The following is a 16,414-nucleotide window of genomic DNA, read 5'->3' as shown; positions in this document are numbered from 1 at the left end:
GGCAGCCGCTAATGTCCTGAAGTCCAGGGCATACTCCGCCACACTTCTAGAACCTTGAGAGCTGTCAAGTAGACTTTCACCGACCTCAATCCCTTCGGGTTCATGGTCAAACACTCTCTTGAATAGGGTGAAGAACTGCTCGTATGATGTGGTCTGCTCACCACCTTTGTTCCAAATGGCAGTTGCCCATCGGCGTGCTTTGCCAGTAAGAAAGGATAGGAACTTGGCGATCTTGTGCTCGTCAGACAGATTAGGCATGGTAGTGAAATACATGGAACATTGAAGAACACCTTTACATGCGATGGCGCCTCCGGTGAACTTCTCCGGTGTGGAGAACTGCAGCGCTGAGCTAGGAGGAGACTCAGGGCATGCTAGGAGGGCCTGTGATATCACAGTAGCGAGTTGTGTCAGTGTTGAGGTCGGTGAGTATCTGTTGATGTTCTCCTAGCAAATGCCCCTGCATGTTCAGAGCAGTCTGTTTTGCGTCCTCCGCTACATCCATGTTAGGCAAAGTATCCTGTCAGAACGTAGGCACTTAGTGATGCATGTGCAGAAAAGAGCGAGATACAAACTGTCAACAAAGCCAAGACGAGAGACTGGAATCAGAGTTGGTGAACTAGTGAGGGTTGGGCGATCAGCGAACAACGTAGTAGAGGGAAGACAAAGAGCGAAAACATGAGAGAAATAGCAAAGGGTCAGAAATATGAGAGGCAGTCAGAAAGATACAAGGCTTGTTATGAACTGAGATAGCAGAACGATACTTCACACTGGTATATGTGTGTGTGTATGAGAGAGAAGCTTAAATAGAGAGACAGGTAATTAGAGAAACAAGTGACAGCTGAGTTCAGTAGGCTGGAGATAGAGGGCACTGTGGTTCTTGGGAACTGTAGTTCAAGGTGTCCACGTTTATAGTTTGTTTGTTTTCAACAGGTTTACTGACAGCGACTTTTGACCTGGATTTTCATGTGGTTACAATGTCAATTGCCTGTTGACATTAATTGGTAAACTACAAAACTAGAAATTAATACAAAAAACAACAAATGATTAACAAAATGTAATCTACAACCCCGATTCCAAAAAGTTGGGACAAAGTACAAATTGTAAATAAAAATGGAATGCAATGATGTGGAAGTTTCAAAATTCCATATTTTATTCAGAATAGAACATAGATGACATATCAAATGTTTAAACTGAGAAAATGTATCATTTAAAGAGAGAAATTAGGTGATTTTAAATTTCATGACAACAACACATCTCAAAAAAGTTGGGACAAGGCCATGTTTACCACTGTGAGACATCCCCTTTTCTCTTTACAACAGTCTGTAAATGTCTAGGGACTGAGGAGACAAGTTGCTCAAGTTTAGGGATAGGAATGTTAACTCATTCTTGTCTAATGTAGGATTTTAGTTGCTCAACTGTCTTAGGTCTTTTTTGTTGTATCTTCCGTTTTATGATGCGCCAAATGTTTTCTATGGGTGAAAGATCTGGACTGCAGGCTGGCCAGTTCAGTACCCGGACCCTTCTTCTATGCAGCCATGATGCTGTAATTGATGCAGTATGTGGTTTGGCATTCCCATGTTGGAAAATGCAAGGTCTTCCCTGAAAGAGACGTCGTCTGGATGGGAGCATATGTTGCTCTAGAACCTGGATATACCTTTCAGCATTGATGGTGTCTTTCCAGATGTGTAAGCTGCCCATGCCACACGCACTAATGCAACCCCATACCATCAGAGATGCAGGCTTCTGAACTGAGCGCTGATAACAACTTGGGTCGTCCTTCTCCTCTTTAGTCCAAATGACATGGCGTTCCTGATTTCCATAAAGAACTTCAAATTTTGATTCATCTGACCACAGAACAGTTTTCCACTTTGCCACAGTCCATTTTAAATGAGCCTTGGCCCAGAGAAGACGTCTGTGCTTCTGGATCATGTTTAGATATGGCTTCTTCTTTGAACTATAGAGTTTTAGCTGGCAACGGCGGATGGCACGGTGAATTGTGTTCACAGATAATGTTCTCTGGAAATATTCCTGAGCCCATTTTGTGATTTCCAATACAGAAGCTGCCTGTATGTGATGCAGTGCCGTCTAAGGGCCCGAAGATCACGGGCACCCAGTATGGTTTTCCAGCCTTGACCCTTACGCACAGAGATTCTTCCAGATTCTCTGAATCTTTTGATGATATTATGCACTGTAGATGATGATATGTTCAAACTCTTTGCAATTTTACACTGTCGAACTCCTTTCTGATATTGCTCCACTATTTGTCGGTGCAGAATTAGGGGGATTGGTGATCCTCTTCCCATCTTTACTTCTGAGAGCCGCTGCCACTCCAAGATGCTCTTTTTATACCCAGTCTTGTTAATGACCTATTGCCAATTGACCTAATGAGTTGCAATTTGGTCCTCCAGCTGTTCCTTTTTTGTACCTGTAACTTTTCCAGCCTCTTATTGCCCCTGTCCCAACGTTTTTGAGATGTGTTGCTGTCATGAAATTTCAAATGAGCCAATATTTGGCATGAAATTTCAAAATGTCTCACTTTCGACATTTGATATGTTGTCTATGTTCTATTGTGAATACAGTATCAGTTTTTGAGATTTGTAAATTATTGCATTCCATTTTTATTTACAATTTGTACTTTGTCCCAACTTTTTTGGAATCGGGGTTGTATTTTTATTAATTAACAGACTCTTCATGTCTTAAAGTAATGATGGACGTCGTTTCTCTTGACTTAGTTGAGCAGTTCTTGACATAATATGGATTGTGGTGTAGAATAGGGCTATTTACCGTTTTATTATTTACTATTTTGTGTTTGATCTCAAATGCATTAAAGGTAGACTACCTTTCAGACTTTTCAAGCATAGGTCATAAAAAGAATTTTCCCAGACACCCGGTTATTTTTGTTGAGTGGACCGAAAGCTACAGAACCTCCAATTATATTACTGTGGCAGCGGGGGCGTGGTCAAGCGCTGGTCTGTGACAGGAGGGCGGAGTCAGGGAAGGTGAGTGGCAGAATCACTACACCTGAGAGCAATTAACCTGTTTGTGTGTCTTCCCAGTGACCGCGCCCCATATAAGGAGGGAGAGTAGAGAGCAGGGGGCTCTCCCTGGAACCAGACGCCGAGTGTGTGTCTGTCTGTCTGTCTGTACACGTTAATCATATAGTTGTTAGACTGAAAAGTGTGACAATAAAACAGATTATCAACCTGAGCTCTGTCCTGCCGTCTTCTGTGCTCCGCCCATACGTACGAACTGCTACAGTGGTGCTGAAACCTGGGACAATTTGGAGTGTAGAAACAGAACAGGCCCATGGAGTCCTCCCCGTTCGCCGACCTGGTCCACGCCCTCGCCACGGCCCAGCAAAGCCAGCACCAGGTGCTCGTCACGCTCCATAAGGAGCAGGAGCAGCGCTTCGAGGCCCTGGCGTTGGCCCAGCAAGAGGACCGACAGGCGTTCCGGCACCTCCTCGCATCGGCGGGGACAATCGACGCTTCCATCGCGGGCCCGTCCCCCCTCACCCTGACAAAGATGGGCCCGCAGGATGACCCCGAGGCTTTCATCACGCTCTTTGAGCAAGTTGCGGAGACCTCGGGGTGGCCGATGGATCAGCGCACGGCGCGCCTCCTCCCCTTGCTAACGGGGGAGGCGCAGTTGGCCGCGCTACAGCTCCCCGCCGACCACCGGCTGGCCTACGCGGACCTTCGCCGGGCCATCCTCCAGCGTGGGGGGCGCACCCCCGAACAACAGCGCGAGCGCTTCCGCGATCTGCGCTTGGAGGAAGTCGGCCGCCCGTTCGCGCTTGGCCAGCAACTCTGGGATGCCTGCTGGCGGTGGCTGAGGGCCACCAACCGCGACGCCGAGGAGATCATCAATCAGGTGGTGCTGGAGCAGTTCATCGCGCGCTTGCCCACAGGAACCGCGGAGTGGGTCCAGTGCCACCGCCCGGCATCGCTGGATCAGGCCATCGAGCTGGCGGAGGACCATTTGGCGGCTGTTCCAGCGGCAGGACAGCAGACAGCCTCTTCTCTCCTCTTCTCTCTCTCTCTCTCCCCTTCCTTCTGTGTCCCGTCCTCGCCCCATTCCCCCACTGCGGAGGCGGGGGCCGGCACCACCCCAGCCGGCCCGCCGCACCCGCGGTGCCCTCCCGTTTCTCCCTTCTGTGTCTGTCTCTCCCCCCCCTCAGGTGAGTGAGCCCCAAAACACCGGTGCAGAGAGGAAGCCCGGGCCGGTTTGCTGGTGCTGCGGGGAACCGGGCCACCTCCAACAGCAGTGCACGGCAATGGAGGTGGGCGCGGTGGTTCGGATCCCCGACACGCCAGAAGCCACCCTCGATCGGGCCGGAGCGTATCGCATACCAGTGAGTATCCAAGGGGATACATATCAGGTGTTGGTGGATTCTGGTTGTAATCAGACCTCAATTCACCAAAGCCTGGTGCAAAATGAGGCATTGGAGGGAGCATAGGGGGTGAAGGTGTTGTGTGTGCACGGGGATGTTCACAGCTACCCTTTGGTGTCAGTCCACATTTTTTTCCGAGGGGGAAAATTTATAGTGAAGGCGGCAGTTAATCCTCGCCTTACCCACTCTTTGATTTTGGGGACTGATTGGCCAGGATTTCGGGGTTTGTTGTCGCGCTTAGTAGAGAGTGGGACCTGCCATTTAGCAGGGGGAGGTCCTGGTGTCGCTTTGGCGGGAGCAGCTGTCACAGAGCCGTCTACGTCATCTCCGCGTCAGAGTGAGGAGCCCCAGGCTCCTCTTCTCTCTCTCAGGGAATCCCTCGCGGATTTCCCGTGAGAACAATTGCGAGACGAGACTCTGCGACATGCGTTTGACCAAGTAATAGTAATCGAAGGTCAAACGCTCCAGCCGAACGCCACCCCGCCCTTCCCCTATTTCTCTATTATGAAGGATAGATTATACCGAGTGACGCAGGACACTCAGATGAAAGAGCAAATCACGCAGCTTTTAATTCCAAAGAGCCGCCGGGAATTGGTATTCCAGGCAGCTCACTTTAATCTCATGGCTGGACACCTAGGGCAGGACAAGACACTAGCCTAAATAATGGCCCGATTCTATTGGCTGGGGATTCGCGGCGATGGTTGTAGGTGGTGTACGGCATGCTACGAATGCCAGTTAGTAAATCCAGCGGCCATTCCAAAAGCACCTTTGCGCCCTCTTCTATTGATCGAGACCCCATTTGAGAGAATTGGGATGAATCTCGTCAGGCCATTAGATCGGTCAGCACGAGGGTACCACTTTATATTAGTTCTGGTGGACTATGCAATGCGATACCTGGAAGCAGTGCCTCTGCGCAATATCTCAGCATGCAGTATTGCGGAGGCACTTTTCCGCGTCATCTCCCGAGTCGGAATCCCGAAAGAGATTCTGACTGATCAAGGCACTACATTTATGTCACGGACACTGCGCGAACTGTATGGGTTATTGGGGATTAAGCCGATCCGCACCAGTGTGTATCACCCACAAACGGACGGTTTAGTGGAACTGTTCAACCACACCCTCAAAAATATCATTAAAAAATTCGTAAGTGAGGACGCACGTAATTGGGATAAGTGGCTCGAGCCCTTGTTGTTCTCAGTGCGAGAGGTTCCCCAAGCCTCCACGGGGTTCTCCCCATTTGAATTATTATAGGGGCGTAAGCCGCACGGCATTCTAGACGTGCTGCGGGAAAATTGGGAGGAGGGACCTTCACAAAGCAAGAACGAAATTCAATACGTTATGGACCTGCGCGCAAAACTCCACACGCTCACCCACCTAACCCAGGAGAATTTGCGGCAGGCCCAGGAACGGCAAGCCCGCCTGTACAACAAGGGTATGCGCCTTAGGGAGTTCACACTGGGAGATAAAGTACTCGTACTGTTGCCCACTTCAAGCTCCAAATTGATCGCCAAGTGGCAAGGTCCCTTTGAGGTCACACGGCGAGTCGGGGACGTCGACTACGAGGTGAGGCGAACGGATAGGGGTGGGGCGCTACAAATTTACCACCTCAATCTCCTTAAACTCTGGAAGGAGGAGGTCCCCGTGGCGTTGGTGTCGGTGGTTCCGGAGAAGGCGGAGCTGGGGCCGGAGGTTCAAAAAGGGGCATTGACATCACGTACCCCTCCGGTCCCCTGTGGAGACCACCTCTCCCCGACCCAGCTCACGGAGGTCGCCCAGTTGCAGACCGAGTTTTCAGATGTGTTCTCGCCCCTGCCCTGTCGCACTAACCTCATAGAGCACCACATAGAGACGCACCCGGAGGTAGTAGTGCGTAGCCGCCCTTACAGACTACCCGAATACAAAAAAAAGGTGGTTCGGGAAGAACTTGAGACCATGCTCGAAATGGGCATCGTCGAGGAGTCCCACAGTGACTGGAGCAGCCCGGTGGTCTTGGTACCCAAGGCCGATGGGTCGGTCCGGTTCTGTGTGGACTACAGAAAAGTCAACGCGGTGTCTAAATTTGACGTGTACCCAATGCCTCGTATTGATGAGTTGCTCGATCGACTCGGCACTGCTTGCTTTTATTCAACGCTGGATTTGACGAAGGGATATTGGCAGATCCCCTTGACTCCACTATCCCGAGAAAAAACAGCCTTTTCCACACCGTTTGGTTTACACCAATTCGTCACTCTTCCGTTTGGGCTGTTTGGGGCGCCCGCTACGTTTCAGCGGCTGATGGACAGAGTCCTCCGCCCTCATGCCACTTATGCGGCCGCTTATCTAGATGACATCATCATCTATAGTAATGACTGGCAGCGGCACCTCGAACATCTGAGGGCCGTCCTTAGGTTGCTGAGGCGAGCGGGGCTCACAGCCAACCCAAAGAAGTGTGCGATTGGGCGGGTGGAAGTACGGTATCTGGGCTTCCACTTGGGCAACGGGCAGGTGCGTCCCCAAATTAACAAGACCGCGGCAATTGTGGCCTGCCCGAGGCCGAAGACCAAAAAGGGGGTGAGACAGTTCCTGGGGCTGGCTGGCTATTATCGTAGGTTATACCTAATTATTCGGTCGTCACCAGCCCGCTGACTGATCTCACTAAAAAGGGGGCACCAGATCCGGTCCAGTGGACGGAGCAATACCAGCAGGCTTTTTCTGAGGTAAAGGCTGCACTGTGTGGGGGGCCACTTTTACACTCCCCTGACTTTTCTCTCCCCTTTGTGTTGCAGACCGATGCATCGGACAGAGGGCTGGGGGCGGTTTTGTCCCAGGAGGAGGAGGGGGAGGACCACCCTGTCCTGTACATCAGCAGGAAGCTGTCGGTGCATGAGGGGCGCTACAGCACCATAGAGAAAGAGTGTCTGGCCATCAAGTGGGCGGTCCTTGCCCTCCGGTACTACCTGCTGGGGTGCCCTTTCACCCTCTGTTCGGACCACGCGCCCCTCCAGTGGCTCCACCGCATGAAGGATGCCAATGCGCAGATCACCTGTTGGTATCTGGCACTCCAACCCTTTAATTTCAAGGTGGTCCACAGGCCGGGGGCACAGATGGTCGTGGCGGACTTCCTCTCCCGTCAAGGGGGGGGGGAGTCGGCTGCAGGCCGGACGGCCGCCCGGCCTGAGTCGGGTGGTGGGGGTATGTGGCAGCGGGGGCGTGGTCAAGCGCCGGTCTGTGACAGGAGGGCGGAGTCAGGGAAGGTAAGTGACCGAATCACTACACCTGAGAGCAATTAACCTGTTTGTGTGTCTTCCCAGTGACCGCGCCCTATATAAGGAGGGAGAGCAGAGAGCAGGGGGCTCTCCCTGGAACCAGACACCGAGTGTGTGTCTGTCTGTCTGTCTGTACACGTTAATCATATAGTTGTTAGACTGAAAAGTGTGACAATAAAACAGATTATCAACCTGAGCTCTGTCCTGCCGTCTTCTGTGCTCTGCCCAGACATAAGAACTGCTACAATTACCTTTTTTGTTTTTAATAACAATTAATGAATTTAATATACCGCTATTTTTTCCTGCTTCACCAGGACCCAATACAAGATACTACGTCATGCAGCACGTGGTGGGCTTTCCCCGTTCGTGCAAGGCATTGTGGGATACAAATTTGAAACTTCAAAATGTCTCACTTTCGACATTTGATATGTTGTCTATGTTCTATTGTGAATACAATATCAGTTTTTGAGATTTGTAAATTATTGCATTCCATTTTTATTTACAATTTGTACTTTGTCCCAACTTTTTTGGAATCGGAGTTGTACAAAAATACTTAGAAAGTGGGTAAAAAGTGGAACAAAAAGATTTTCTGACACAAGTTAAATATTATCAGTTCAGTTGTTTACAAGCATTAGAATTACTTCTTTATTTACATACGCACCAACATCAATTTATTTATATAAAAGATATTTTGTACTAAATATAAGTCTGTGTAAAAAATAAATAAATAAAAACTGTGTTTTGTTAATTTAATACCACATACTGATTATTATTATTTTTATAAATAATCATCTGGATGTCGATAACTGTGGAATGGTGTCACGTGATCTGATATGCTAAGTAAATGGAAATCAACTCATTTTTTTTTTCCAGTGGAAGTTTGAGTAATTACTCATGCACAATTTATGTATTGAAAGTCTTTTCTACTTTTGCAATGGCCAAAAGATCGTTAAGGTGTTGATAATTGTAGATGCCGCTCTATTTATAGTTAGAGTTAATCTCACTATTAATCTCGTAATTCCTGTTATTGCTTAGGTTATAGCAGATATAAAAGTCATTTCCACACCAGCTTGTTTTTATCTCTCTTTTGAAGGTTAAAAAGAAAAGTCCATAACCAAAAAAACCCAGAAAACATCCTCTCTCCTGAAGACTTTCCGATATCGGAAAAGTTTCAGTAGCAGCTGAAGTACAGTTCAGCACTGACACTGGAGACTCCTTCCATAAATTAAACATGAATTAAACATCTGCTTACAGCAAACTTCACCATATCAACAGTTTTATAATTGTGTGATTTGCAGTTGGAACTACAGTGTTGTCAGAGTGGACGTTATAGAAAATTAATCAACATCTTCTGACCCATCCGAATCAAGAAACAGCAGCATTGCCAAAGAAAGAACCAAAGACAGCAATTTCCTGCCATACATGGTCATACACATTTAAAGAACACTTCCTGCTCAATTATAAAATGTCTCATTATAACTCCTAATCAATATTCAGAATGTTTAATTGCCGTGTATTGTGTTTTTGACCTACCTGGACTCAGGAATTTGAGCAATGCATTCTGATCATGAAGAGCTTTCTGGAGCTGCTTCACTTGCATCTGTAAGAGGTGCTATTTAAAAAAAACAAAACAAAAAACACACACATACCTCAGTTTCACAAACTCACCACTCCAAATCATTACCAAAGCAAGCTGCTAAAAACAATCCTAGTCATTTATAGGTACTGAGAAATAATTCAAGTGTAATATATATATATATATATATATATATATATATATATATATATATATATATATATATATATATATATGTGTGTGTGTGTGTGTGTGTGTGTGTGTATGTGTATATATATATATATATATATATATATATATATATATATATATATATATATATATATATAATAGAAAAATTTCACTCTGACACCCAACTTTTGAACATTATTAAAAATTTATTCTCGACAAACGTTTCTGCCTTCTTCAGTGTCATAAAAAACCACAATGTACTATGGGCATTGTGAAAATTGTGAATTCTATACACTTCAAAATAAAAGACAAAGACAAAAATAAACTATTAATTACAAAATTTAATAATTAAATATTATTAAAAAGAATGAGATTTTTAGATTTATATTCTTTTTGCTTATTTAACCCATAAGGGGCTAAAGTAAACAATTGCGACATCCAGTACGCTTCCCTATGTAGAAGCACGTTGTCTAAACTATCTTGAGCAGCATTAACTATTGTTAACCGCAGAAATTCAGAATACAAAAAGTATTTAGTAGATCAAGGCTATGACCCTAACCTGGTCTCTGGTAAATTTGGTCAAGTAGCTTCTCTCCCTAGGAGTGAGTTACTTAAGCCTAGGGCAATTAAGCCTGAGCGTAAGTTTACGCCCTTGGTTGTTGACTTTAGCCCTAACCTTCCGGATATCGGTAAGATTTTGCAGAACAATCTCAGCTTTTTGCATTCCTCTACTTTCATGCAAGAAGTATTTCTGGAGGGTAGTATTATTTCGGCTTTTAGAAGGCCTAAAAATCTTAAGGATATTCTGGCGCCTTCTAAACTCAAGCGTGGTGACACAGAAGTCAATAATCAAGGGCGCGAACAAGGTTGCTTTAGGTGTAACAAAAAATGCGATTTATGTAATAACTTTCTCACAGAGTCAAATTTTTTTGTCAGCTCCGTAACTGGAAGGAAATACAAAATTCGCCAACATCTTTCTTGTATTTCCCGCAATACAATATATTTAGCAACTTGCCGTAAATGTAATCTCCAATATGTTGGCTCTTGTACTACAGAGTTTAAAGTACGTTTTCGTAACCATAAATCTAGTATGAAAAACAACAAAAAAACATGTGAAGTAGACAAATATTTTAATCAGTCTCCTCATAATTTGAATGATTTTGAATTCATTTATATAGAAACAATAGTTAATGCTGCTCAAGATAGTTTAGACAACGTGCTTCTACATAGGGAAGCGTACTGGATGTCGCAATTGTTTACTTTAGCCCCTTATGGGTTAAATAGGCAAAAAGAATATAAATCTAAAAATCTCATTCTTTTTAATAATATTTAATTATTAAATTTTGTAATTAATAGTTTATTTTTGTCTTTGTCTTTTATTTTGAAGTGTATAGAATTCACAATTTTGTATATATAAGACCATGCCCATAGTACTATGTGGTTTTTTATGACACTGAAGAAGGCCAAAGACCAAAACATTTGTTGAGAATACATTTTTAATAATGTTCAAAAGTTGGGTGTCAGAGTGAAATTTTTCTATTCTACATTATCTATATCTACACTACTGGGACCCGTGGTATCCTCTGGATCCTTTTGGACAGACTGGTTGTTGGCTGACAGAGACGTTTTACTCTATTTTAGATATATATATATATACACACACACACACACACACACACACACACACACACACGTTTTTTTTGTTTGCTTTGACCCACAATGTCAAAATCACACACACACTCTGATGTGTTTTAGAGAATTAAGGCCCGGTCCCACAATACCGATAACTACAACTATAACAATAGCTGTAAATAAATCGGTCCCCTGCAGTTTGTGGTTGGTGGTCACACCAGATCGATAACGATACCTATAGCCCAGGCCTGGGTTTATCAATATCGGTGAGATTGCTTCTGGAGTGATTTTTCCAGGCCTGGACCTGATCTGATAAAACATCTGACCAATCAGATAATTGTTTACATGTGACGTTGTCTGAGCGTGTGCTATTTTATTCACGGGTATGTGATTTTTCCATGAAATATCAATAGTAAATTAATAAAGTAAACTTATAAATGCAGGTAAGATATTTTAATTATGAACTTTGGCAGTCCAAACATTTAATTGTTTTCTTAATTTTTAATCTGTGATGCATCATCCGTATGAAATCGGTAACTGGTCTGTAATATACTGAAACGTCCGTGACCAATCTGTAAATTATTAGCATCCGTATTAAAATCTGTAACCACTCTGTATTTTGTATCTTTTTTTTATTATATTTCTGTAATTCGTGATCTATCCGTATTATATCAACCACCGGAGTGTGTGCATGGGTTGTTTTGAAGCCAAAGCTGTACAGTATGACCCAGAATAATGTGCTACTACTTGGAAAAAAACGTCCATGACTATTCCTAAGTTGCATGCGTTTATTTCCCTGAGTGGCAGGACCAAGTGATATTATAGTCAGGATTATAGTTGTGGTGTGACTGCTCCAGACTAGAACTAAACTCAGGCAGAGGGATAGTTATAGTTATAATTATAGTTATAGTTATCGGTGTTGTGGGACTGGGCCCTAAAACTGAAATGTGAAAACCTCATGAAGTCCTGAGATAATACAGTATCTGTGGGTCTAGGTGAAAAATAGTAACAAAAGCACAAGAGGTAAAAGTAAGAAACAGAAATGCTTTTGAGTCTTTAAGACACACTGTACTGTCCTCTAATCTAATCTAAAGAAAACCTTGAACACAGTGTCCTGTTATGAAATAAGAGACAAACGACACCATGAACCAAGCAATATATGATGAGGTTAAAAAAAAACCTCACCATAATTCTTGCCCTTTTGTACATGATCTACTAAGATGCTAATACTTAAACTGCTTTATTTAAATGTATTCTCTCATACATTCATCAGCCACTTTATTAGGAACACAGATACATCCACCTTTTGTCTGTTCTATGCATTTCTCTAATCAGCCAATCCGTTGACATCCCTTCACAATGTTCGGACATCAGAATGGGAAAAATTGTGATCTCAAAGTGTGACTGACTGTCACTGTGGCATGGGTATTGCTCTGAGCCAGTATTTCAGAAACTGCTGATCTCCTGGGGTATTCCCCCACACACAACAGTCTCTAGAGTTTACACAGACAGAATGGTGTGAAAAACAAAAAAACAGTGAGGAAAATGGCCAGATTGGTTCAAGCTTTTTTGCCAGGAAGGTTATAGTACCTCCTCAAATAATCACTCTTTACAACCATCGTGAGCAGAAAAGCATCTCAGCATGCAACAGAAGAACACATTGGATTCCACTCCTGCAGCCAAGAACAGGAATCTTCGAATCAAGTACAAGTTCCTATTAAAGTGGCCAGTGAGTGTAGTATATGAAGTATTTTTCTGAGATTAGAAAAATGTATGAATTTAAATAGACCAAAACAAATAAGATTTATAAAACAAGACAGAAAAGCTCTATCATTTATGAAGTATAACTATTTTTTAAATTATGTCTTTTTATTTATATGAGATGGTGTATTTAGGTGGTGTGTGTGTGTAATCACAGCTCCTGACCTCTCGGACGGCGGTGTGACTGTGTGGATGTTGGTGTTCAGGTAGGTTCAGGTGAGACTGCAGCGCCCCCTGTAGGACTCCTCGGCTCACTGAGTCACAGGGAGGAAGTGGACATGACTGAGTGGCAGGAGGAAGCTGTGCTTTTATCTTCTCTTCACTCACAGAAGTCCCAGTCAGGTCAGGATTCCTCTCAGGGTCGGATCCTGCAGGGCATCTCCCGGGTGGAGGGATTTTCACCGACATAGATTTTCTTCAGGTCAGTGTGTGTGTGTGTGTGTGTGTGTGTGTGAGAGAGAGCTGAATTTTCCAAACTCTTTTATGACAGTCTTTAAAAACATAATATACAAGATCAATTTGCCACAATATACAAAATGAAAAAAATGAAAAAAGAGGGAAAAACAAGGATTCAGCATCGACAAGAAATGTGTAATCTGCAATTTACCATCAGCAACCAGAGAGAGAGAGAGAGAGAGAGAGAGAGAGAGAGAGCATGATGTTTAATAAAAGGAAATCAAAGAAAGTAAAGAAGAAAGAAAAAATGTTTAATAAGCAGAAAAAAAGGAAGAAATGGTGTAAGAAAGAAAGAAAGAAAAGCACAAAGGTTAATAAAAGGACATAAAAGGAAGGAAAGGTGTTCAAAGAAAGAATGAATGAGTGATTGAATGAATGAAAGCATGGTGTTTAATAGAAGGAAGTGAAACCAAAGGGAAAGAAAGAAAGGAACAAACAAACAAAGAAACAAAGAAGTGAAACAAAAGAGAAAGAAAGAAAGAAAGAAAGAAAGAAAGAAAGAAAGAAAATCACAATATTAAATCAAATGAAGTAAAAGAAAAGTGTTCAAAGGAAAGAAAGAAAGAAAGAAAGAAAGAAAGAAAGAAAGAAAGAAAGAAAGAAAGAAAGAAAGAGAAAGAAAAAGGCATGATGTTGAAAAAAGGAAGTGAAACAAAAATAAGAAAGAAAGAAAGAAAGAAAGAAAGAAAGAAAGAAAGAAAGAAAGAAAGAAAGAAGCACAATATTAAATCAAATGAAGTTAAAGAAAAAAGTGTTCAAAGGAAAGAAATAATGAAAGCATGATGTTTAATAAAATGAAGTAAAACTACAGGGAAAGAAAGAAAGAAAGAAATGCTGAAAAAAGAAATAAAAGAAAAAGTGTTCAAAGAAAGAAGGAAAGAAAAAAGCATGATGTTTAAAAAAGGAAGTGAAACAAAAGAAAAAAAAATCAATAAATTAATAGAAAGAAAGAAAGAAAGAAAGAAAGAAAGAAAGAAAGAAAGAAAGAAGCACACTATTAAATCAAATGAAGTTAAAGAAAAGAAAATTGTTCAAAGGAAAGAAATAATGAAAGCATGACATTTAATAAAAATGAAGTAAAACCACAGGGAGAGAAAGAAAGAAAGAAAGAAAGAAAGAAAGAAAGAAAGAAAGAAAGAAAGAAAGAAAGAAAGATGTTTAAAAAGTAAATAAAAGTGTTCAAAGAAAGAAGGAAAGAAAAAAGTATGATGTTTAAAAAAGGAAGTGAAACAAAAGAAAAATATAGAAAGAAAGAAAGAAAGAAAGAAAGAAAGAAAGAAAGAAAGAAAGAAAGAAAGAAAGAAAGAATATTAATAAAAGGAAATAAAAAGAAGGAATGATATTCAAAAAAGGAGCAAATAAACAAAACATCATGTTTAAGAAAGACTAATAGAAGCTTAAATAAATATGTAAGTAAATAAAGAAATAGACAGACAGACAGACAGACAGATAGATATATAGACAACCAGGCACTAGGATGTTTCTGAAAGCTGTGTCCCTGTGTGTGTGTGTCTGTCTGTCTGTCTGTCTCTCTCTCTCTCTCTCTCTCTCTCTCTCTCTCACACACACACACACACACACACACCTACATGTATAAATGAAGAGCGCTGTGGTGAGTCCCTTCTTTATAAAATAAACAGAGATGAAATGTTCAGCACATCCCCTGTACAAGCTGTATTGTGTGTTGTTTGTTGTGTCCAGACACCAAGAGCACAACGAAATATACACACAAAGCAAACACACACCTCAAGTAAAGCAGCAGGAATGTTTTCAGAGTCATACAAGACCTCTGAAGTGGATAAACTCGTTTGTTTCAACTTGTTTAGTCCCACACGAGTTTATATGATTATAAAACAGTAGGAATGAACACACACGCGCGCACACACACACACACACACACACACACACACACACACACACACACTTACCCTCTGTGCAGTTTCTTTCATGAAGAGTGAATTAGAGAAATGGTTTCTCCGTCCTGAGGTCACTTGTCTTGACCGGGACGACTGACAGTGTTCAGTAGTTATAGTCAGTGCTGGGAATAACGGCGTTATAGTATAACGGCGTTACTAACGGAGCCACATTTTGGGTAACGGAATAATTACTTAGTTACTTAATCCATATTTGTATCGCCGTTACCGTTACTCGGGAAGTAACGTGATGCGTTACAATTTGATATGGGCGCCTTGACAACATGAGCATTGGCAACACGGTACCGCAATATATAATAATAATTATGTACCAATATGGCTTTTACATTCTCCCATTCACCCTTTGAATGCAAGAGAACAAATCGTGATTTGCTAAGATGTTCTAGGTGGGTGGAGTCGATTGTGTTTTCCCGCTACGCACACACACGCGCACACAGAGATGGGGAAGAGACAATGGCAGCACCAAGCCGCAAAGTCGCATTTTCGAACTGGAAACACCGGCATAATTTCACGCTGGTTGAAGTCAAAGGCAATAATGTTTATGTCCAATGCAAACTGTGCCCTGGAAACAAAGTTCTGTAAATGCGTTAGTAACTGCGTTACTTCACTAGAAAAGAACAGTTATCCTCGTTTATCTGTAAGCAAAAAAAAAAAAGTAACGCAATAAATACTTTTCCTGGTAACTAGTTACTTTTCTAGTGAAGTAACGCAGTTACTAACGCAATTACTTTTTTGGAGAAGTAACTAGTACTTGTAACTAATTACTTTTTCAAAGTAATGTGCCCAGCACTGGTTATAGTAACTGTAAACATGACATGTCGCGAACGCTGAGGCATTATAAACACAGCTTCACTCCTCGAGCTTTGTTTCACTAGCCTCTTCTTTTGTTTGAGGATCTGCTTTCAAACAAAGACACTAATAAGGATCTCAAAACAGCTTTACACAGAAGACATGTACATTTCACACACAGGGTTTTGAGACACATTTTATGTTTCTTACATTTTTCCCACAAAGTGAAAATCTTTTTTTAACCCCCTCCCACAATAATTACTATTGGGCCTGTATGTCAAAATTGAAACTAAACCTGAAAACAATGATTTGTAAATAATCTTTGACCTGTATTGCACTCAAAGCAATACAACAGCACATTATATGATGTTTTACCTCACAATTTTTTTTCAAAATAAAAACATTTCAATTTTGATTCTTGCAACACATTTCAAAAAATGTTGGGATGGTAAAGAAT

The sequence above is a fragment of the Neoarius graeffei genome, chromosome 3 (assembly GCF_027579695.1).
Source record: "Neoarius graeffei isolate fNeoGra1 chromosome 3, fNeoGra1.pri, whole genome shotgun sequence".
Classification (NCBI taxonomy): domain Eukaryota; kingdom Metazoa; phylum Chordata; class Actinopteri; order Siluriformes; family Ariidae; genus Neoarius; species Neoarius graeffei.
This window is presented reverse-complemented; position numbering follows the sequence as displayed.